Here is a 23,552-nt window from a genome sequence, read left to right on the forward strand (position 1 = left end):
CCTAGAGCAAGTTTTCAAACTGACAAAGCTGTAGAATAATTATGATTTATTGATCAGTTTCATAGACTGTCAAAATAAATTCAGCAGAAAAATGTACTCTGAAAATTTCTCTTCAAATTAATAAATATATCTACATATTAAAATATTTTTTGTTAAATATAATTATGTTACCCCTGTGATGGTTGAACGCAGATATATCTCCAGAGGCTATATCTCAAATTTATATTTTACATAAAATACTTTTATCATACAACAAGATGCATTTCCAGGGTTTCCTGCACAGGAGGAAATATCTCTTTCAAGGCCCTTCTCCCTGCATTCACTCACTTCCCAATTTAAAGTTCTTGAGCACTGTAGTTAGAACCGCCGGACGCGGCAGTCTGTGTCTGGGGCTGGGTGTCATGGCCGCCGGCTGCGGCAGGCCACGACCAGGGTCGGGCCGGCGGCCGCAGCGACACTAAACCTTACCCGAGGTGTCGGGCTAGTCAGAGGCGCCTGCTGTGGCAGGCAGCCTTTTCTTTTGCTTTCTTCGTGGCCACTGCCACTGCCGCTGCCAAGCCCAGCCGCATGATTCCTCTCTGCCGGGCTGACTCCTCCCCCTCTGCTAAGATCCGCGCGCGCGGCTGAAGAGAAAATTTAAAGGAGCCATGACAGGAAATTGTCATGGTTCCTGTGTTCCGTGTTCCTGGATCTGCTCTTCATCCTACTTCTGCTTCTCTACCTCGTTGGATTGATTCTTTGGCTTCTGACCTTTGGACCGGTGGTGATGATTTTCTGGTGTTGACCTGGACTGGCTTGGACCCTTCTCCTGTGTTGCTCCTGGACTGGCTTCGGACTGCTCTCCTGTGGAGCCCCTGGATTGGCTTCGGACTGCTCTCCCGTCTGCTCCTGGACCAGCTCTTGACCTCTCTCTGGACTTCGAACCTTGGACCAGCTTTGGACTATCCTTCGACATCTACTCCCGGACTGATTACGACCTGCTGGAGGCGCCAGCTGCCTGGAACCCACGACCTGCAGGAGGCGCCTGCATCCAGACTATCTTCAATCTTCAGGGAGTTTCCTAAATCCCAGCGGCTGTGTCCCTATGGGCTCCTCCTGGGGGGATCACAAGCTTCCAGGGTGAAGCCTTCATCTAACATCTACATCAGCAGGCCTTGCCAACTGATGGTAGAGATCGAAGAGGGTTGACTTCCTTTTGGTAGCGCTGACTCTACCTGGGAACAGGGGTCCACTTCCTGAATCATAACACTTGTATAAAGCTTAAGCTGATAAAGCCAATTGATTTAGTTCTTTGTTACTGATTTCTTCCCTCCCATGGGCACAGGGCAAGTTGATGGTTTCCTCCCAATATAGGCAAAGTATCAAAGATGGAATTCATTTTACAGGGCCATTTTTCTGCTACCTCCTCCATGTTGTCTCCTATTACTGTTCAGTCTCCTCCCTGTACCTGAATGGCACAAGTCCTTCTCCTCATCTCTTTTTCAGTATCAGGATGATACTTTTTACTCCTCTTCTCCAAATCTGCAGTAGATATTCTTGCACCCTGAATGGGGTCCAAACTCCTCTCCTCTCTCCCCTTTTTCTTTCTTCCTCTCAGAATGGCTGAAAGTTGTCTATTCCTTTGATCTTGATAATACAGGTTCCTCTTGTGTGGAGGGAAGCTCTTCCATTCACATAAAAATGTAGAGCAGAAATTAAATTAGCTTAACTGAGTCCCAAGTTACTGAGTATTCCAAACTTAAATAAATTAATTGAATACAATTAGGGTGGATTGGGAGACTCCCATCAAAATAAAAAGGCTCCATGGAGAAAGAAAGTCAAGTTATAGAAAAATTAGAGAACAGCACAAGCTACCTCTGAAAAATCAAACAGGGAATCCATGAGGTAAAATGGTGGTCAGGCTCTATAAACCAGAGGGATATATCCACTACTACCTTCCACATGGGAGAGCTGTAAGCACACAAGGTTACTGTTATGTCTCTCCCCACACTAATGGTATTTCCTGACTACACTCTAGTAGGGAGCTGACAAGATCCTTACAGTTAAATGTGATAGCTCAGGTGAATCTTTTTACATATCAGGAGGCGATATAACAATGTCATGCTGAATCCCCCACGCCTGGAAAACAAAACAAAACTTTTTTTTCAGTAATATACTACCATAAGGCCAATGTATAAAGCAATGTTTCGATTCCTGTTCTGGAGGCACATCTAACCGGCCTGAATTTCAGGATATCTGTAATTAGTATGCATTAGAAAAAAATTGCATACAGGATTTACAATATATGCAAATATATCTAATGCATATTCATTATGGATATCTTGAAAATCAGACTGGTTAAGTGAGGTGTGCCTCTAGGATGGGGTTGGGAAACCCAGTCATAAAATGTTTAGCTTCTAGGTGATGTATGGGCGATTTTGTCCCCTTACCACTTGTTTTCCTTTTTCCATCTTAGAAAGAGTTTTTGGTACTTTTTGGACCAATCCTAAGAGTTTTCCTCACCTAGGGTGCTGGGTCAGGCTCTGCCTATAAAATTCTGGCTTAGTATATACAATATGTGATTAGTTGTAGCTTTGGTCTTGGACAGAGAGGAGTGCTGTGTTTCTGGTGGATCCTAGTAGACCCCACAGCTTGCAGAATTGTGGAAACAAGGACTGTACTCTTACTATTGCCCTCACAATCCTAGAGGGACCTTTTCCTTGAGAGAGAAGAAGAGAAGAAAAGAGTATTGACTTTTTGAAAGAGTTGTTATTTTTTCTTGACCTGCTAATAGTTTGGGAGGGCAATCACCCCTGCCTGAAGGGAATGGGATAGGATGCTATTTTGCTTTATGTCCAGTTTAAGTGGGGACTGTGGTTGCCTAAGTGTTAGAACTGATTTGGCAAAGTTTTTTTTTTTTTTTCCTGTTTTGAACAGAGGAAGCATTTTACCATCACCTTCCAATCTACTTTATGAGGACAGAATTTTCCTTACTTTCCTGTCACCAGATGTTTGGACAGTGAGAGATTTAAGACATTTGAAATCTTTTAAACTTTTGTACCAAGTCAAGAGACTGCCAGATTCTTTTTTGTGATTTTTTTATTCTAATAAAGTTTTCCTGAGTCACAGCAAAGTAGTTTTTAATACCACTTCAAGTGTCCAGTTGACTATTTTCAAGTTCAGAAACAAGCCTGATGAGATGTCAAGGAGTGAGTACCATTGTGGGAAAGATCGAATGGAACTTGTGGGACTGGAGCAGGGGTGGATTGGCCTATCGGGGCTTTGAGCATGCCTCGATGGGCCAATCAGTCAGTCACGTGGTTGTGGGGCTAACTTGTGCCAGGCTGCATAGAGGAAAAGAAGACGCCACTGTGGGCCAGGCCGTGGAAAAGAAGGAGACCCCTGTCAGCCGGGCCGTGCGGCAGAAAAGAAAGAGGCCTCTGTTGGCCAGCCATGTGGCTGAAGAGAAGAGGCCGCTGTCATTTGGGCTGCCCGGCCTTCTCTTTAATGCCTCACAGCCCAGCTGACAGGGCCCTCTTTCTTTTCAACCATGCGGCCCAGCTGACAGTGACCTCTTTTCTTCAGCCATGCGATTGAAGCGAAGAGACCCCTGTCACAGGGATCCAGCCCCTGCAAGAAGATGGCAGTGGTGGAATGGATTTATGATGCACCCATAGGGGTCCCAGGCCCCATGGGAAAGAAGACCCTTGTGACAGTTGGAATTAAGATGTACCCACGGGGATCACAGCCCCAGCGAGTAGAAAGAAGAAAGCAGCAGCGGTGGCACAGAATTATGACCACCCAGGTTGATCCCAGGCCCCATGGGCAAGAAGACAACAGCAGCAGCAGCTAGACATGCCTTTGGGGATCCTGGGCCAGCACTGGATTTTGATGTGCCTGCGGGGATCCTACATCCCGCCGCCAGCAAGAAAGGAGAGACCTGGTGTGTGGGGTTTAAGGGAAGGGGGCCGGTGAGTGTGAGTGAGAGGGAATGGAAGGGAAAGGATTGAGTGAAAAGGGTGGAGAGAAGAGGGAGGGAAGGGAGGAGATAAGGCGTGTTTGAGAAGAGGGAGAGAAGAAAAGCAAAGGGTGCTGAGAGAGTGAGAGGCTGAAAGGGAAGAGAAGGGGGTGTGTGAGAAGGAAGGGAAAGGGGAGCATATGGAGAATAAGCATGTGAGTGAGCTGTGTGAGCGAGCTTACATGAGTGAGTGTGTGTATGAGAGAGTGTGAGTAAGCTTGTGTGTGAAAGAGCATGTGAGTGTGTGTGAGAGCATATGGGAATGTGAGCGAGTGTGTCAGAGCATGTGAGAGTGAGCGTGTGTGTGTGACAGCATGTGTTAATGTGAGCAAACTTGTATGTGAGATGAGCATATGTGTGTTAGAAAGTGAGTGTATATGAGAGAGAATGGACAAAGTTGTGTGTAGTCCTTACCCCTTCCCATGCTAATCCAGGATAATTTCAGGGTGACTGGAAATCAAAGCTCCCAGGTAAGGAAAGCTGGACATTTTTTATTCTTATTAATGTTAATTATTTTTGGATGTTATTGGATGTGTCTGCTGTTTTGACATTTTATTGGTGTTTGGGAACTTTTAAAATTTAATGAATTAATATAAAATTAATTTTAAAATGTTATTCTGTTCATCAGCTGTCTTGAAATGTGTTTTTTATTAGTATGGTTTTACTATTATGACTGATGTTTTATATTTACTGATTTTTTTGTTTTATGAGAAATGGTGATAGTTCTGTTTTTCCATTGTTGCGTTGCATACAGAGTCTGGCTATTTGCAATTTCCAATTCAGTTTTTGTCTGCATTTTTCTATTTTTACTTTATGGTCACTTTATTCTGTATTTGGTGAATGTCTGTGTTCTAATGTGTGATGGAAATGTATTCTGCTATTGTGTAATTTCTATTTAGGGATCTATAACAACCTGTCTTGTTCTGTTTTCTTAATAGGGGATGTATTGATTTTTTAGGGCCTGGTGTAATATTTGAATTGTTGAATTTTCATGGGTAGGGTTCTTACTTTTTGAGTGCTGGATGTTAGTGCAATTTTGGTAAGGGAAGATTACTATAATTGTAATTCAGTTTATCCATGGCTCCCTTGAGGACTAAGCCCAAACCAAACACATTTTTACAATAGGCCTAATACCATATAGGCTCCAAGTATCTTTTTTGCAGCATCTCCTCACTGACATCACAGCAGTGCCATGTTGTTGTAAGTGATATTTTTACATCAGAAGACTGTACTTTGAAAGTCCTTTTTCATGTAAAATTTGTTGTTGTTATGCATAGTTTTTAATTGTATGTGGTGAGACCTTGGGATGGGGCAGAGCAAGGCTGTAAGGTTCACCAAACACCTAATACCCTTGCATTGGCCGTAAGAGAGTATGCCATGCAGAGACCCTCACCATTCATCCATCTCCCACTTCCCCAGGGTGCAAATGCTGGGGAATGGTGGGAAGTAGATGGTAAGCTTAAGAAGTGGGACAGGATTGCCAGTTTCTTAGAAATATCCCTGACACTCTTATCTGCCACACCTCTGGGAACTCTCATCCTTGCCTGTGCACTTCCCTACCATTTAAAATCATTGAGAGGACCAGACTCCAAGGGGGCACCAAATCCTTGTTATCATAGTGATTTGACCTACACTGCACTGTGCCTCAAAGTGGAGGGAGTGCCATCTCCTCCCTCGCCTCAGGCAGTAGACTGCCTTGAGCCACCCCTGGTTGCACCTCAAGATGCTTTTGTGCTTGCGAGCTGTGCAGCAAGGAGGCTGTTGTGTTAGTGGAGCCACATGGCTGAAGAAAGAAGGCTGATGTTCCTTGGAGAGACAGAGAGTGAGTATGTGTAGGAGTAAATAGAATGTAAGACAGAATGTGTATGTATGTGTGAGAGGCATTGCATAGGCCCAAGGAGCAGGTTTCTGTTACTGGTATATTTCGGGGAGAGAGTGAGCAAGTGTTTGTGTGTATGTAAGAGAAAGCATATGTGTGTATGAAAGCATATGTGTGAGCAAATAGCATGTAAGATAGCATGTAGGTGGACATGTGTAGGAGCATGTGTGCATGTGAGCAAATAGCATGTACGACTACATGGATATGTGAGAAAGAAGCTGTGCAGGTCCGAGGAAGCCTCTGTTTGCATGTTCTGGGGAGAGAGAGAGAGTGTGCATGAGAAAGAATGTGTGTGCATGTATGTGTGTGAGAGAGAATGTGGGAGCATATGTATGTGTGAGAGAGTATATGAGAGAGAACATATGTGTGAGGATGTGTGAGTAAGCAAGTGTGTGTGTGTGCGTGTTGGAGAATATGGGTATGTGAGAGAGAGAGGAGAAAGTTGTACTACTCCCTCCCTGAACTAATCCATGAATATCTCAGGATGACTTGAAATCAAAAGTTCCCAGGTATGGAGAGCAGGAGATGTTTTTTATCCTTATTAGTTTTAATAATTGGGTGTTATTTGATATCTTCTGTTTTTTAAATATTTTATTTATTTGGTTATTATTCTGCTTTTAAGGGTATTTGGGAATAATTAAAAAAATAATGATTGGGTATTCTTTTCATCAGCTGTTTTGAATATTTATTATTTTTATAACTATGACTTTACTATTATGATTGATGGTTCATATATCTTGATTTAAAGGGTCGGGTGGGGTTTTTTTTTTAGCGGCGCGGGCCTCCCTAAAATAAAATTAGCGATGTGAATTGGAATCGGAAACGATTCCAATTCACATATCTTAACGATCAGATTTTTCCCCCCCCCTCAGCCGAATCTGATCGTTAAGACGATCTGGCACATGATTCACATCTCTAATAAGCAGCAGTACAACAGTAGCATGTCAGAGAGAGTGTGTGTGTGTGTCAGCGTGAGACACACACACACACACACACATTCAGTATGTCTGAGAAAGAGTATGTGTCTTTGTAGTTGTTAGTGTGTATGTGCCAGTAAAGTTTCTGCAATCTAAAAACTCTGTTTGTGACTGAGCGTGTCTGTGTCTGACACTGGCTGGCAGTGTCATTACTTGCAACTGGTTCAAGAGCCAGACCAGGAATCCAGAATATATCTCTGTAAGAGATATCAGATATGTAGGGGGCCCAACCAATTTGCATGGATGGAATAGGGGCTGCAACTATGCTCACCCTTGGGCTCTAGATAGAATGTGTTCAACTTCTTAGTTATTTAGGAAAGATTAAGTTTATTTTGGAGATATCTTGGCTCGATTCTGCTGGGTTGCAGGGTTGACTTAGTGTGGTTTTGGTTGCTGGTGACACATGTGCTGCAGGGAAAGTGCATGAAGGCATCAGATACCCCAAGGGCCAGTTTTTAAAAAAAAAATCCTCTGGGCCAATATTTTCCTGCAATCCTCCCCTGGACTGGAGGGAGTGGAGATACCGTGTAAGGATTCCTATCCTCACCTAGGGTCCAGGAGCAGCATCCCAATGACCAATACCACTGTTTACATAGCAATGAAGAATTAGAGCTCTGGGAAGAAAAGATGAGCTCTGGGACTGTGAATGGCTCCTACACTACGGACATCGGTCAAAGAGGGCGTTATAGTGTCCTGCAGGAGTTGTGTACTCAGGCTTTGAGAGAGAGCTGCTGTTACCTTGCCAGCCAAAGAGTGGCCCTGAGGATGCATCACTGAGGTTGGATCTCGGATGAGATGTCCTATAACCTTTGGGGAAGGGGAGTTCAAAGTTGAAGGGTGAAAAGGAGAAAAAAGAGAAAGACAAGTGCTGTTTACTTCTGTGCTGTATCGCTTCAAAAAATTGCACAAAAAGAAATGCATGAAAATTATGAGTCTGGCCAAAATGCAAACACATTTAAAGTTAGATGTGTTTTGCATATATATTTTACTTAAGTTGAATAATTTTTGCAACCATGTTTTATATTATTTTGATATGTTATTTTTTTCATTTTTTTATAGTTCATCATTGATTAGTAGGCTTAATGCACCCATACCATAGATCTCTGGGAGAGTCAACTGAATATTTTAAAAGTTATCATATGATTTAAAATTTGGGCCTCTGGAAGCCTGAATAGTAGCAAATAGACAGTTACTGACTATAGAATGAGGCATTTGGGGTTGATAATGCATTCTGTGGTTCAGAGCTTAATTTGTCTAATTAAAATATGCATAAGTCTCATCTCTTTTGAGACATGAAGAGTTGCTTTAATGATGTTAATCTCCTACCAAAAGAGGCTCAGTATGCTCAACAAATGATCAGTACGATCTAAGTACAAGAAGCCAAAAATGCTAGGCCACACTTCAAGCAGCCTCATCTAAATATCCTCTCCAACACTTATTTAATCCAATTCAATTAGAAATAGTGGGCAAGAAGAAGCAACCAGACACACATAAATCCCAATGACCATCACATTCTGAGTCCGGTTTCTTTTCACACAGAGGTGATATTCAAAGGGATTGTCGAGTTAACTTTTGGAGTTAGTGGAACAAATTTTCTATCTGTTCTCTGGCTAAATTTTTGTCTGGGTAAAGATTTTCCTAGATAAAATGTACACTGATAAGAAGAAGTGGTGCTGGAGGCATTCCTGGAGCATGGCTTCACTTTCACTGTGTAGTACTGATATTCAGCACCTCCCGGAGAAAGCTAGTCCGGGTCAGTCTGGACATATACCTATTGTGAAATTATCCAGATGAAATAATTTCTTTCCCTCTCCTTCTGGGTTTCGAGCTGCATTTGTATATTCCCTGTGGCTGGAAGCTGATGCCCTTATGCTGAGGGGCTAGTCCTTGGGCAGGCATGGAGGTGTTGGCACATAGAGGAGCACAGGAGTTGCATACTGCCTGCGTGCCTCTCTAGAGGAGTTTGGAGTTAGGAAGGACTGCCTTTTAGTGGATGCTCAATTCCTTGCTGTGTTGGGACTAGGTTTCTGGTGAGAGAGAACTATAGCCTGTGCAGAGTCCAAATAGATGAGGGTAAGAAGCTGGGAGAGGGAGAAGGAGGGAATAGAAAGATGCTGCTGGGGCTGGAAAGGGGAATCCAGATGTTTCTGAGGCAGGGGAATGAGAAATCTGGATGGGACTGTAAAGGGGAGAAAGGGGGATGCTGAGTAAAGGGTGGATGCTGAGAAAGGTGAAAGATTGGGGTGTGCTCCAGGCTGAATATGCCACCAAAGGAGAGAGGGGAGGGGATATCTCTATGGTTGGTGAGCAAAGAAAGTTGGGCTGAAGGTGGTGGGAGAGAAGGAAGAGGATGCTGATGACTTGGAGTGGGGGTGGAGAGAGAGCGGATACTATTGGGGAAGGGAGAGATAAGGATACTATGCAGGGAGAGAGAGAGCGTGGTATGTGGTGCTGGAGCTCCCGTGTGTGTGTGTGTGTGTGTGTGTGTGTGTGTGTAAGTGAGGGGGGAGGAACACAGTCCTGAAGGTTTGCCTTCAACCCTTATATCCTTGCATTGTTCCTGCCCACTTCCTCCAATCTACTTCTGTAGTCATTTCATCAAATAAGTCAATCACGTTTGGCAAGATATTCCCCTTGTTAAATTGTGTTGCAAGTATCCTGTAACCCACTGGTTTCAATGTATTGTACTATTCTATCATTCAGCAATGTTTCCTTTACTCTGCCCACCACTGATGTCAACCTAACCAGTCAGCAGTTTTCTGCTTTCTCAGATGACATCTCTGGCCCAAGGCCACGCCCCTCCCGCTGATGTCATCTGAGCGGGAGGATCAGGAACTGTGTAGATGCAAAGAAGGTCGATATCCTTGGCTGAGATGTTACTAGATCAGGTGTAGAAGTCACAGCTTCCCTGATCTTAGCCTTTCTTTTTGTGTGGGACATGCCTCTTCTAGGCAAGACCTACATCAACATATGTGAGCTGAAATAATATGTAATAGTGCTCCCTTGCAACTTACTCAATTTAAATTAGCTCGTAGGGGCTATTGGAGATATAAAAATTAAGGAAACACAGTGACTCACGAAAATAGTTCTCAAATAATTCTCTAAATCATCGCTGAAGAAGAATAGATAAATCCAAAGCCCTTCTAATTAAAACAAAGCCGCTTGCCCCTTTGGCGCGTGCGACTTTGGCACGCGCCGGCGGCGGCTTTGCGCCGCTGGAGGAGCTGTTTTAAAGCTCTTCCAGTTCCTCCCCTTTGACGTCAGGTAGGCGGGGCAACTCAACCGGGGCTTGAATCCTTACCCGGGAGTTTCCAGCTGGTACAGTGTCAACAAATGATGCAAGTGCAATACACGAAATCAAAAGGTAATCGGTTCTCCTTAGCCCAACTTCGCGCTGCTGGAGGAGCTGTTTTAAAGCTCTTCCTGCTCCTCCCCTTTGACGTCAGGTGGGCGGGGCAACTCAACCGGGACTTGAATCCTTACCCGGGAGTTTCCAGCTGGTACAGCGTCAACAAATGATGCAAGTTGCAATACAGGAAATCAAAAGGTAATCGGTTCTCCTTAGCCCCCCCTCTTAAATTTTTTACTAGTATTAAAAAGAAATCACAACCATGACGTACCCCTTCTCTGATTTGCTTGAGATAGTCCCTTAGGAAAAGTGAATGCAGTTGGCACAATTTTCCATCTTCGAAGGGAGCTTCTAGTTCTAGACTTCTTTTAAATTAATATCAATCGAAAATTTTAGAGGCCATAAAGTTTCCTCTAGGTTTAATCGACGGCCCGCCTTGCTTTGATTCAATTGATTTTTCACTTTATCCATCCTGGAAATCCTTCTCCATTGTATTACAGATGGAGGTGGGTAAATTAATTTCCTCAATGAACAATGTCTGTTGTCCTTTGAGTAATTGTCCAATTGCTCTTTCTAAGACTTCTAAAGAAGCAATCATTCCCACATTGACATTAATTAATTAATTATAAATCCCTTGAGACAGGCTATTTTCCAGATAGTCTCAATAGAGCAATAGTTAGACCATTGTTGAAGAAATCTGGCTTAGATTCAACTGATTTGAATAATAAAAGGCCAATTTCTTCACTACCTTTTGTTTCCAAAATCATTGAGAATGCTATTGTACATCAATTGACAGAATTTATAGAAGAAAAAGAGATTGTAGATCCTCACCAGTTTGGCTTTAGATGCTCAATGAGTACTAAACTTCTTTTACTATCCTTGATTGACACTTTTAGATAAGGCTTGGACAGTGGGCACCAATTTCTGCTTGTCTCATTAGATATTTCAGTTGCATTTGACACCATTGACCATGCCATTCTCCAGTACCATCTGCAAGAATGTAGCATTGCAGAAAATGTGCTTGACTGGTTCACAGCGTATCTCACCAATCATTCCCAACAGGTAAAACTTGGGAATCACCAGTCACAATGGTCCATTATTAAGTCAGGAGTGCCTCAGAGCATTGCCTTATTAGCAGTTTTATTTAATATCTATTTATCCCCAGCGATGAAATTGTTAGCGAGTGTTTTCAACGGCTATAAAATATATGCTGATGATCTCCAATTCTTCATTTGGTTGCACCCTTCTTGGAGTCAAACATTAGAACCTTTGCATATCTGTATGTCTTCAATCAAGCAGTGGTTGCATTAAATCAAATTGACAATTAATATGTCAAAAAAAGAATTTTTGTTGATCCAAAGACCACATTCTGGGTTTGATTTTAAAAAGCATTTATTCGAGCAAAACTGGTTTTTGCTCGAGTAAATACACTTTACTCAAGTAAGTGGGCTTTTCAAAATTGCTACAATATATGCCATTGAATTGTCCATAGGATTTACTCAAGTAAGTGCACTTTACTCGAGTAAATAGCTTTTGAAAATTGCTACGACAGTATGTCACATTTACATGCGTAACTCCTTTGAAAATTACCCCCACAATGTTCAATTGTGATTATATCTTGTTCAAATATTTGAATTTTTTGCTTAAAGACTCTATCAAAAATCTTGGGGTTTGGATTGACCCCCAACTTTCTTTTCGTACCCAAATTGTTGTGTGACCCCATTGCGGCAGGCCCACGACCGGGCCTACTCACCTCTGGTGCTCCCAGACCCGGCCCGTACTCTCTGGCGGCGGTGGCTAGCCACTTGTGCTCCCGCACCCCCGTTGCCTCCTCGGGCTCTGCGGGCTCCTCTGGCTCTCCCTGTTCTTCCATGGACTCCTCCAGTTCCCGGCGGATCTCCCCACGTGGGCCGTGGGGAGACGCTGCCGTCCAGTGGCCTGCTTCCTCCTAGGCATGCATGCGCATGCTTCTTCCACCTTTAAAGGAGCCGTGGCGGGAATCCTACCTGCGGTCCCTGATGATGACATCATTGGGCCCTGCTACTTAAGGCAGGGCCCGCCACTCATTCCTTGCCTTGGCAACAGGTCTCCACACTTATCATGTGCTCGTTGCTCGTGCTAGTTCCTGACTTAGTTCCTGTTCCTGACTTCATTTATGGTCCCAGTTCCTGAATCCTCCCTAGCCTTGCTTGGACTGACTATTGGCTTTGACCTCTGCTACGTTTGGACCACGCTCAGGACTGATTACTGGCTTTGACCCTCGCTTCATTGGAACTATGCTCAGGACTGATTACTGTCTTTGACCCTCGCTTCATTGGACCTACGCTCAGGACTGATTACTGGTTTTGACCCTCTCTTCATTGGAACTATGCTCAGGACTGATTACTGTCTTTGACCCTCGCTTCGTTGGACCTACGCTCAGGACTGATTACTGGTTTTGACCCTCGCTTTATTGGAACTATGCTCAGGACTGATTACTGGCCTTGGCTCTCACTCCACTCTACCTCAACTAGCTCTGCCGCCTGCCCCGACTCCAGCCTGTTCCTGACCTCTCCTTCAGTATCTCCTTGGTCTTGGCCTTGTCAGGCTCCGGCCTTCTGCTGCCCGGGCATCACTTGTTCTTGTTTCTAGCCCGTCCTTGGCACCCGGGCCTCTGGATCCCTGCCTTGTCGGACCTGCTTCAGTCCCTCTGATACCACTGCTGGTCCCTGGCTACCTGCTACAACATTCACTGGGAGTCGTCTGATGGAGGCATGCCTAAGACCAGCCAACCCAGGCACCCAAGGGCTGAACCTGTGGGGAATGTAGGCTGGTATTGGCGAAGCTCCAGTCGGCCTCTGTCTCCTATTCTGCTCCGCCTCCCGATGGTGGGGACCTGTGGGACTTGCCCTATGGGTAGCGTCAACCCCACCTCAGGCCAAGGGTCCACCATCAGGTTGGCAAGGCCATGGACTCAGCGGAGCCATCCACCCTCCAGGCCATTCTAGGCCTGCCTCTGAAGATCCAGGAACAGCAGCGGTTCTTAGAGATGCTGGCCTCCTCCGTCGAGCACCTACATGTCTGCCTAGATACTCACGCTGGTCCTACAGCACAGACATCCACACCGTCCAGCCCTCAGCCTTCACCTTCACCCTCTAGAGCTCTGCTGGCCCTGCCCACTTCACCCCATTTCAATGAGGACCCCAGGCTCTGCAGCGGGTTTATTAACCAGTGCTATATGCAGTTCGCTCTGCAGCCTTCCATCTTCCAGGATGAGCTCACGAAAGTTACATTCATTCTTTCACATCTAGAAGGCAAGGCGCTGGCATGGGTATCTCCCTTGTGGGAGCATTTGGACTCTCTCCTCCAAGAGCTGTCATGTTTCGTGACCGCCTTTCGCAGGACCATTGATGACCCGAGGATGCAGGCTGTAGCTAGTTCCAGTCTCCTATGTTTGCGGCAAGGCCAAAGAGCTTTCAACGAATACACAATTGAGTTCCGAACTCTTGCCACAGAATAGGTTTGGCAAGAGGATTGCCTCCGAGTCATTTATCTGGATGGTTTGTTGTCTCAACTTTAGGATGAGCTCGCAGTCCATGAGCTACCATCCTCCCCTGAAGACCTTATCAAGCTTGCAGGCCACATCGACGACCTCCTCCAGGAGAGTCACCGAGAAGCTCCGATGCCCCAACGTCCCACTGAGGAACACTACCGCTCTCCATCTGCAGGAGGGTCTGCCCCCAGCAGAACCCCGCTGGCTACCAAAGTGGAAGAACCCATGCAGCTGGGCTGAGGGTGCCTGACCCCGGAGAAAAGCCTCAGACGGAGGCAGTCAGATCTGTGGCTGTACTGTGGGGCTTTGGGCCACTGCCCCTTGTCTTGTCCCGTCCATCCGGGAAACTCACAGGGCTAAGTTCTGTCAGGGTCCTGAACTTGGGCACTACTACTCTGGCCCCTCAATGAACACTGCCAGTCACCCTGACCTGGGACTCTCGCTCTTTCCCTGCTTTGGCTCTGATTGACTTGGGAGCAGGTGGGAATTTCATCATCAAGGACCGGGTCCACCTCCTAGGCATTTCCACTCGCACTATGGAGATGCCGCTACGCATTGCCTCCATTCACAGTGATCCGCTTCCTGGAAGTATCTCCCAAGTGACAGAACCCATCTGTCTCCTCACCGGAGCTCTCCATGAAGAGGAGATCGAGCTCTTCCTTCTCGAGATGTCTATCCATTCATTGGTCTTGGGATTACCGTGGCTCTAGCGCCACTCACCCCAGTTTGACTGGGAAACCTTACAGCTCATGGAATGGAGCTCAGCCTGTCGTCAGACGTGCCTCAAAAGGGTGGCACCCCTACGATTCCCCTCATGGTGGCTGCTTCTAGTCTTCCACTTCTATATGCTGACTTCGAGGACGTGTTTTCTAAGCAGAAGGCAGATATACTTCCACCCCTTCACAAGTTTGATAGTCTCATCAAGTTGCTACCCGGCACTACACCTCCTAGGGGTAGGGCCTACCCTCTGTCTGTGACCAAAACCCGAGCAATGTCAGAGTATATCCAAGAGAACCTGGCTAAAGGTTTCATCTATCCCTCTACTTCGCCCGCAGATGCAGGCTTTTTCTTTGTCACTAAGAAGGATGGGTCGCTAAGACCATGTATTGATTACCGCGGCTTAAATGCCATTACCTACAAGGACAGGTACCCTCTACCATTAATTACGGAGCTTTTGATCACCTCCAGGGCACCACTATTTTGACCAAGCTGGATCTGCGAGGCGCTTATAACTTGGTCCGCATATGTCCTGAAGACGTCTGGAAAACAGCATTCAATACCAGGGATGGACACTACGAATATCTCGTAATGCCATTTGGACTTTGTAATGCACCTGCGGTATTCCAACGCATGATAAATTAAATCTTCCATGACCTCCTGTATGCTAAGGTCATCGTGTACTTAGACGATGGATCCCAGCAAGTTAAAGGGCATCCAAGACAGGCCCCGGCCAGTGGGCCACCGGGCGCTCCAAAGATTCTTAGGATTTACTAACTACTATTGCCAATTCATAGCAAACTACTCCATGTTGGCAGCATCCCTCACGGCCATGACCCATAAAGGCAGCGATACCAAGAACTGGTCTCGGTGCCATCAGAGCCTAAAGGATGCCTTCCTTTTAGGTCCTTGCCTGCGCCACCTGGATCCGAACCGCCTCTTCGTTGTGGAAGTAGATGCCTCTGCCATAGGGGCTGGGGCAGTTCTGAGACAACACTCGACCCAAGGAGTCCTCCAACCATGCTCATTCTACTCCCGCAAGTTCTCCCCCGCTGAGTAAAATTACAGCATTGGGGATAGGGAACTTCTTGCAATCAATCAAGCTCGCCCTCGAAGAGTGGCATCCCTGGTTGAAGGGCACTCAGTTCAAATTCACGATCTTTACCAATCATAAAAATCTTGAGCATCTCTGACATGTCCAGCATCTCAACACTTGCCAGGTCTGCTGGGCATTATTTTTCTCCCGATTTAACTTTGAGCTACGCTATCGTCCAGTGGAGAAGAACTTCCCAGCGGACGCCTTATCCTGCTCCTATGAGCCTGAAGACACCCAAGACTAGCCGTGCCATATAATAGATCCTGCTCACATCAGTCTGTCTGCCACCATCACGGTTCCAGCCAGAAAGACAGTGGTACCTTGATGGCTCCGAGAGAAGATCTTGCGTGGGGGCAAGACTCTAAATTCGCTGGTCACCTGGGACATGCCTGAACTCTGTCACTCCTCCAGCGTTATTACTGGTGGCCCACCATGTCTGCCGATACTCTGCCTACGTGGACTCTTGCCCAACATGTGCCCAACATAAGCCACCAGTAGGTCGACCTTAGGGACTTCTCCAGCCACTGACTGCACCCAAAGAGCCTTGAACCCACTTGTCTACAGACTTTGTGGTGGATCTTCCAGCTTCCAAGGGGAATACGGTCATCTAGGTCATCGTGGACCAATTCTCCAAAATGGCCCATTTTTTCCTTTGCCTGCCTTACCATCGGCCCCGGAGCTAGCACGTCTCTTCTTCTTACATGTCTTTCGCCTGCACAGTCTGCCCATGGATATTGCCTCTGATAGGGGCCCTCAGTTCATCACCCGCTATTGGTGTTCCCTATGCAAGAAGTTTGGGATCTCCATTAGCCTGACTACAGCGTACCATCCCCAGGCCAATGGCCAGGCTGAGTGGATGAACCGTTCACTCAAGAGCTTCCTCCGCACCTTTTCCAATGACCAATAGGACAACTGGGCAGAATTACTTCCCTGGGCAGAGTTCTCCCACAACTCCCACATTGCAGCAGCTACCGGAATTTCTCTGTTTTCACTCATGTATGGCAGAGAACCCCGGCTCCTTCTACCGATTCCTCTCTCGGTACCTTCACCTGCGGCCCAGGCCACAGCAGACGCTCTCCAGGTGCTTTGGACTCAGACTAACCTCTGCTTGCGCCAGGCCGCGGCACAAGCCAAGAAATCCATGGATGCCCGGTGTCAACCTGCTTCAGAGTTCCAGCCAGGCCAAAAGGTTTGGCTAAGTACCTGCTACATCCGACTTAAGCTTCCTTCACAGAGGTTTGCACCTCGATTTATTGGACCATTCCCAGTTACCCGACGAATTGGGCCAGTCACGTACTAGCTCCGTCTTGGGAATACACAACGCATTCCACGTCTCCCTGCTTAAACCACTGGCACTCTCCTGGCCATCTCGTAAGGCCCCTGAACCTACCCAAGTTGCTTTCGAGACTGATACGGTCTATCGAGTCCATGACATACTAAATATCCACAGAAGAGGCCATCATTGGGAGTACCTTTTATCCTGGGAGGTCTTTGGCCCTGAAGAGAACCCATGGGAACCAGCAAGTAATATTCTTGACAAGGGACTCCTCCTCACGTTTCATCATGCCCATCTGGGCAAACCCAGGTCTCCCAGAGGGGGGGGCATAAAGGGGGAGGTTTACTGTTGCATGTCCCTGTCATGGCAGGCCCGCGACCGGGCCTACTTACCTCCGGTGCCTGGCTCCTGGACCCGGCCCATCCTCTCTGGTGGCAATGGCTAGCCGCTTGTGCTCACACCCCCCCCGCTGCCTCCTCGGCCTCTCTCTTTCCTTCTGCGGGCTCCTCTGGCTCTCCTTGTTCTTCCACAGTCTCCTCCAGTTCCCAGAGGGTCTCCCCACGTGGGCCACGGGGAGATGACCCCGTCCAGCGGCCTGCTTCCTCCTAGGCGTGTGCGCACTTCTTCCACTTTTAAAGGAGCCCAGCGGGAATCCTACCTGCGACCCCGGATAATGACATCATCGGGTTCTGCTACTTAAGGCAGGGCCCGCCACTCATTCCTTGCCTTGGCAACAGGTCTCCATGCTTGTCGTGTGCTCGTTGCTCGTCCTAGTTCCTGACTTCATTCCTGGTCCCAGTTCCTGACTCTGTTCCTAGTTCCTCCATAGCCTTGCTTGGACTGACTATTGACTTTGACCTCTGCTATGTTTGGATTACGCTCAGGACTGACTCCTGGCTTTGACCTCTGCTACATTTGGACCACGTTCAGGACTGACTCCTGGCTTTGACCTCTGCTACATTTGGACCACGCTTAGGACTGATTACTGGCTTTGACCCTCGCTTCATTGGAACTATGCTCAGGACTGATTACTGTCTTTGACCCTCGCTTCACTGGAACTATGCTCAGAACTGATTACTGGCCTTGGCTCTCAGTCCACTCTACCTCAACTAGCTCTGCCGCCTGCCCTGACTCCAGCCTGTTCCTGACCTCTCCTTCGGTATCTTCTTGGACTTGGCTTTCTCAGGCTCCGGCCTTCTGCTGCCCGGGCATCACTTGTTCTTGTTTCTGGCCCGTCCTTGGCGCCCGAGCCTCTGGATCCCTGCCTTGTCCAGACCTGGTTCAGTCCCTCCGATACCTCTGCTGGTCCCTGGCTACCTGCTACAACATTCACTGGGAGTCATCTGATGGAGACCTGCCTGAGACCAACTGACCCTGACACCCAAGGGCTCAACCTGCGGGGAACATGGGCTGGTATTGGCGGAGCTCCAGTCGGCCTCCGTCTCCTAGTCTGCTCTGCCTCCTGATGGTGGGGACCCGTGGGGCTTGCCCTACGGGTAGCATCAACCCCACCTCAGGCCAAGGGTCCACCACCAGCGCAACACAAATTAAACCTACAATTAAATAAGGGTTCTACAAGTTGCATGTTCTTGCAAGGTTAAGACACTTAAGCCTGAATTTTAAAAGCCCTGTGCACATAAAATTCTGGGGTTACATACGTGGTCAGGCCCTGTATGCACCTTGCGCATTTTCGAAAGGGCCCGGCCATGTGTGTAACTCTGATATGCGCACAAGTGCTGGGCCAGAAAAAAGGGGTGTCTAGGAGATGGGGTCTAGGAGGGGCAGTGGGGGGGGGGGTTGGCTGGGACAGCGCCATTAGAGGCTGTCCCGGGGAAGCACACGCCAGCAGCCAACTGCTCGCATAGCTTACTTCTGCTCATGAGAGCAGGTAAGTTAAAAACCAAAACAAAAAGGGTTAGCTAGGGTAGATTTAGGGGTTGAGGTGGACAGGGGAAAAGGAAGGTTAGTTAGGGGGTTAGGTACGGTAATTGGAGTGAACTGGGAGGGAACTGGAAAAAAGCCCCTATCACGTTGCCACGCGTAATTGAAATAATACCCCATACATAGAGGAGGCCATTTGCCCACACATGCGTGCGCAGACATTAAAATCTAGCATGCATGTGTGCGCGGGAATTGTATTTTATAACATGCGCATGCTGATGCAGCATGTTATAAAATAGCTGCATCCGTGCTGGGAACTACGTGCACATGGACGCACGCGCGCGGGTCTTAAAAATGACCCTTTACTGCACAACTGTGATTTTCGCAGAATAATCGAAGATTACATCTTCCCACTGTTAGATTATTGCAGTTCTCTTTATTTGGGTCTTCCATTGCTTTTTTAAATTCTTTCAACTTCTTTTAAACTCTACTGCATGTCTTCTTTCTGGAGTCAAACGTTATGAACACATTAGTCCTACACTTGTTGATTTACACTGGCTTCTGATACAGTAGAGAATTGTCTATAAAATTGGGATGACTGTATTTAAACTGATTAACTCAAGCTTGAACCCATGGGCTAACACATTCTTGAAAATATATCAACCTTCTTGTCAGTTAAGATCCTTGCAGTTTGGGGTATTTGATATGCCCTTAGTCAGAGCTGCTAACCTCACAACGACAAGAGAATCTGCTTGTTCTGTAGCAGCGCCTTCATTCTGGAATACTCTACCAATAGAGCTTAGAATGCGTGATTGTTTAAAGAAGTTCAGATTTTTTTCTGACAAGTTTTCTGCTAAAACAGGTATTTGGGTAGGGGCATTTGCAGTGTCTCCTCTTGTACAATAAGTCAGCAATTCTTGTACCCCTTGAATGGTTTCAATGAATTATGCCTCTACAAGCTGTGACTCTAGTGAATGTTCACATTTTTTGTTGATTATGTTTTGTTTCTAATTTTTTGTATTTATATGTTATTTTATGTGAATGCTTTATTTTGTACATTGCTTAGGTCTTAAGTGTTAATTGATAAATAATTTTAACAAATGAAATGAAAATGAAATAACACAACTTTTTCAAAAAAAGAATCAAAGCAAGGAACAACAGAATAAATAACATAAAATATTCAAAAGCTAACTACATAAAGATAATTCATATATGTAGTCTAAATAAACAATTGTCTTTACATGATTTAAAAAACCTAGCTAACATTGCTTCCTACCTTTAATGATTAACCTTCGTGTTATCACTGCCCAGCTGGCAACTATGACAGCATTATAGCCATTGAGATCTCAATGTATAACCTATCAAGAAAGCCTTCATTGTCCTCAGCTTGGCCTCCTTTGCTGGCAAGTACCTTACATGCATCCTGAGAGAATCTATTAGTTGATATCTCTCCTATTCCTTGGGTTAGCTTTCAATGACTGGAATGCACAGCCCTACAAATAGTGATCAGAATCTGAGTGGAAGCAAAGAAGGAGTCAGCAATAGGGACATGCATTTTTTATTTTTTATTTTAGCGCACATCAAATCAAGTTAGTGAATACTAAATCAATTCAGTTGGCACTAAAATGAAAACACACTGAAAAAAAAATGAACAAAATAATAAAAATAAAACAAAATGAAAATAAAAATGAATATTTTGTCGTTTACATTCCTAGTCAAAAATAGTGATGCATTTGGAGATAGTGTCTTCTAGCTATTTATGGTACATGGATTAAGATTTTTTTCCTCTGTTTTTGCAATTAGAAGCTATACTTCTAGCTATTATAACTCTGATTAAAAGACAATTTGCAAGCCTGTGATTTAGGGACATCTGTAAGTCAAATGAATGCAAATAATATTCAGGCTAATAAAAACTGAAACAAATATTTCTAACTGTTTTTTAGTCAATTTTTTGTGAAAACAGACTTTAAGTCTGAAACTAAACTATGATCTGTACTGCTCTGCAGTGATTAGATTCTTTGGTAGTGAAATCAAAGAATCATTAAAGAAATGTGTGCCTCAAGATTACTGGGCAGTGATATTTGGGCTTTAAAAAATATATAGTTTTATTTCAACTATTTTCAAGAGTGCTCCAAAGAAGCTGTTGGAAATTTCTGTGGGAAAGGTGGACTCTTTACTCATTCAGATATGTCAGTCAGTAATGAGTTGCACATCTGAACAAGTTTGCAAAATCAGTAAGGCAATTGTTTGAAAGAAAGAACTACTGTTGACATCCACCTGCCTGTCCCAACTAAAATCATTCCAGACTGAGCTGAAACAAATGTTGGCACATGCTAAGCAAAGGAGAATTGTCAAGAGAGAAGCCAGGCTGCAGAAAGTACCATATGTGTCTGGGTGATTACAGTTGTAAAACAGATCACTGATGGAGTAGAAAACTATTAAATGCCAAAAAAAGATGCGCATAATAATTCCACCAGTTTAATACTTTGTTGGCCTTTTGTACTAAGCTGTTAAGTTAAACCAGATATCTTCCATAAAAAACAATGTCATGTTGCTTGAGTCCTAACTCCAGAAGTCAAATTAAGGTTATAATCACATTTTTGTGAAATCCTGTCAAAATCAAGACCTGATGAAGATCACAGTGTACAGCTTATAGAATCTGCTATTTTCTCACTATTGCCCACACGTCTCAGCTTCCTCGGTGCAATACAGAATGGAAAAAGTTCCAGATTTCTGAGGGCAATCCATAGGTACTCACAATAAATTGCTTTACAATGAGCTGCCTGCAAATTTCAAAATAAATCTGGAACATTGTAGTAATTTTCTGCTTTATCTTGTGGTTAACTTATAAAAAAATAAAAGGGCAATGGACAGCCCAAAGTAAGAAATATATTTGGGCAAAGGCAATCTAACAGAAGTGCAAAGCACAGATCCAAAAGAAGAGTCAAAGTATGCCAGGATCAAAACTGAAGGCAGTCCAAAGGGACTGGAGTGAAGGCTGGAAGATAAGGTGCGGGAGCAAAGAACAAGAGAAACAAAAAGAACCGGGCTTAGCAGGAAGGCAACTGCAACAAAAGAAGGTATTAGGGATGTGAATCGTTTTTTGACGATTTAAAATATCGTCCGATATATTTTAAATCGTCAAAAATCGTTAGGGCCACGATACAATACCAATTCCCCCGATTTATCGTTAAAAAATTGTAAATCGGGGGAAGGGGGAGGGCAGGAAAACCGGCACACTAAAACCCCCTAAAACCCACCCCCGACCCTTTAAATTAAATCCCCCACCCTCCCGAACCCCCCCCAAATGCTTTAAATAACCTGGGGATCCAGCGGTGGTCCAGAACGGCGGCGGTCCGGAACGGCCCCCTCAATTGAATCCTGTTGTCTTCAGCCGGCGCCATTTTGCAAAATGGCTGCCGCAAAATGGCGGCGGCCATAGACAAAAACAATTCGACGCAGGAGGTCGTTCCGGACCCCCGCTGGACTTTTGGCAAGTCTTGTGGGGGTCAGGAGGCCCCCCCAAGCTGGCCAAAAGTTCCTGGGAGTCCAGCGGGGTTCAGGAAGCGATTTCTCGCCGCGAATCGTTTTCCGTACGGAAAATGGCGCCGGCAGGAGATCGACTGCAGGAGGTCGTTCAGCGGCGGTCCGGAACCCCGCTGAACGACCTCCTGCAGTCGATCTCCTGCCGGCGCCATTTTCCATATGGAAAACGATTCGCGGCAAGAAATCGCTTCCTGAACCCCGCTGGACTCCCAGGAACTTTTGGCCAGCTTGGGGGGGCCTCCTGACCCCCACAAGACTTGCCAAAAGTCCAGCGGGGGTCCGGAATGACCTCCTGCGTCGAATCGTTTTTGTCTATGGCCGCCGCCATTTTGCGGCAGCCATTTTGCAAAATGGCGCCGGCTGAAGACAACAGGATTCAATTGAGGGGGGCCGTTCCGGACCGCCGCCGTTCTGGACCACCGCTGGATCCCCAGGTTATTTAAAGCATTTGGGGGGGTTCGGGAGGGTGGGGGATTTAATTTAAAGGGTCGGGGGTGGGTTTTAGGGGGTTTTAGTGTGTCGGCTCACGATTTTAACGATTTTCACGATAGTTTACACACCCAAACGGCAACAATACGATTCCCTCCCCCTCCCAGCCGAAATCGATCGTTAAGACGATCGAGGACACGATTCACATCTCTAGAAGGTATGTGAAGGAATGTCCAACTTAAAAGCTAGAGACACAGTTTTAAATGTGCCACATGCTAACTTCACGGAGTCCCCCTAGTCTTTCTATTATACGAAAGAGTAAATAACAATTCACATTAACATGTTCTAGACCTCTCATGATTTTAAACACCTCTATCATATCCCCCCCCTCAGCCGTCTCTTCTCCAAGCTGAAAAGTCCTAACCTCTTTAGTCTTTCCTCATAGGGGAGCTGTTCCATTCTCTTTATCATTTTGGTAGCCCTTCTCTCTACCTTCTCCATCGCAATTATATCTTTTTTGAGATGCGGTGACCAGAATTGTACACAGTATTAAAGGTGCGGTCTCACCATGGAGCGATAGAGAGGCATTATGACATTTTCCGTTTTATTCATCATTCCCTTTCTAATTCCCAACATTCTGTTTGCTTTTTGTTTGCTGCAGCACACTGAACCAACGATTTCAATATGTTATCCACTATACGCCAAGTTCTCTTTCTTGGGTGGTAGCTCCTAATATGGAACCTAACATTGTGTAACTATACCATGGGTTATTTTTCCCTATATGCATCACCTTGTACTTATCCACATTAAATTTCATCTGCCATTTGAATGCCCAATTTTCCAGTCTGAGAAGGTCTTCCTGCAATTTATCAC

The 23,552-nt window shown here is 45.7% G+C and overlaps 1 protein-coding gene across 3 annotated transcripts in view; it reads right to left on the reverse strand.

Moving 5' to 3' along the window:
• Window positions 1–23,552, reverse strand: part of GFRA4 (GDNF family receptor alpha 4) — a 463,837-nt gene that overhangs the window by 159,562 nt on the left and 280,723 nt on the right. Inside the window, exon 1 of one of the 3 annotated variants that reach the window (XM_029594083.1) lies at window positions 10,155–10,211. The exons of the other annotated variants lie outside the window; for them this stretch is intronic. The gene's annotated coding sequence lies outside the window, so the exon portion shown is untranslated. Of the gene's footprint in view, window positions 1–10,154; window positions 10,212–23,552 lie in introns of those variants that run through there. 3 annotated transcript variants of the gene reach the window in all.

This window comes from Rhinatrema bivittatum, chromosome 1, assembly GCF_901001135.1.
Source record: "Rhinatrema bivittatum chromosome 1, aRhiBiv1.1, whole genome shotgun sequence".
NCBI classification, from domain to species: domain Eukaryota; kingdom Metazoa; phylum Chordata; class Amphibia; order Gymnophiona; family Rhinatrematidae; genus Rhinatrema; species Rhinatrema bivittatum.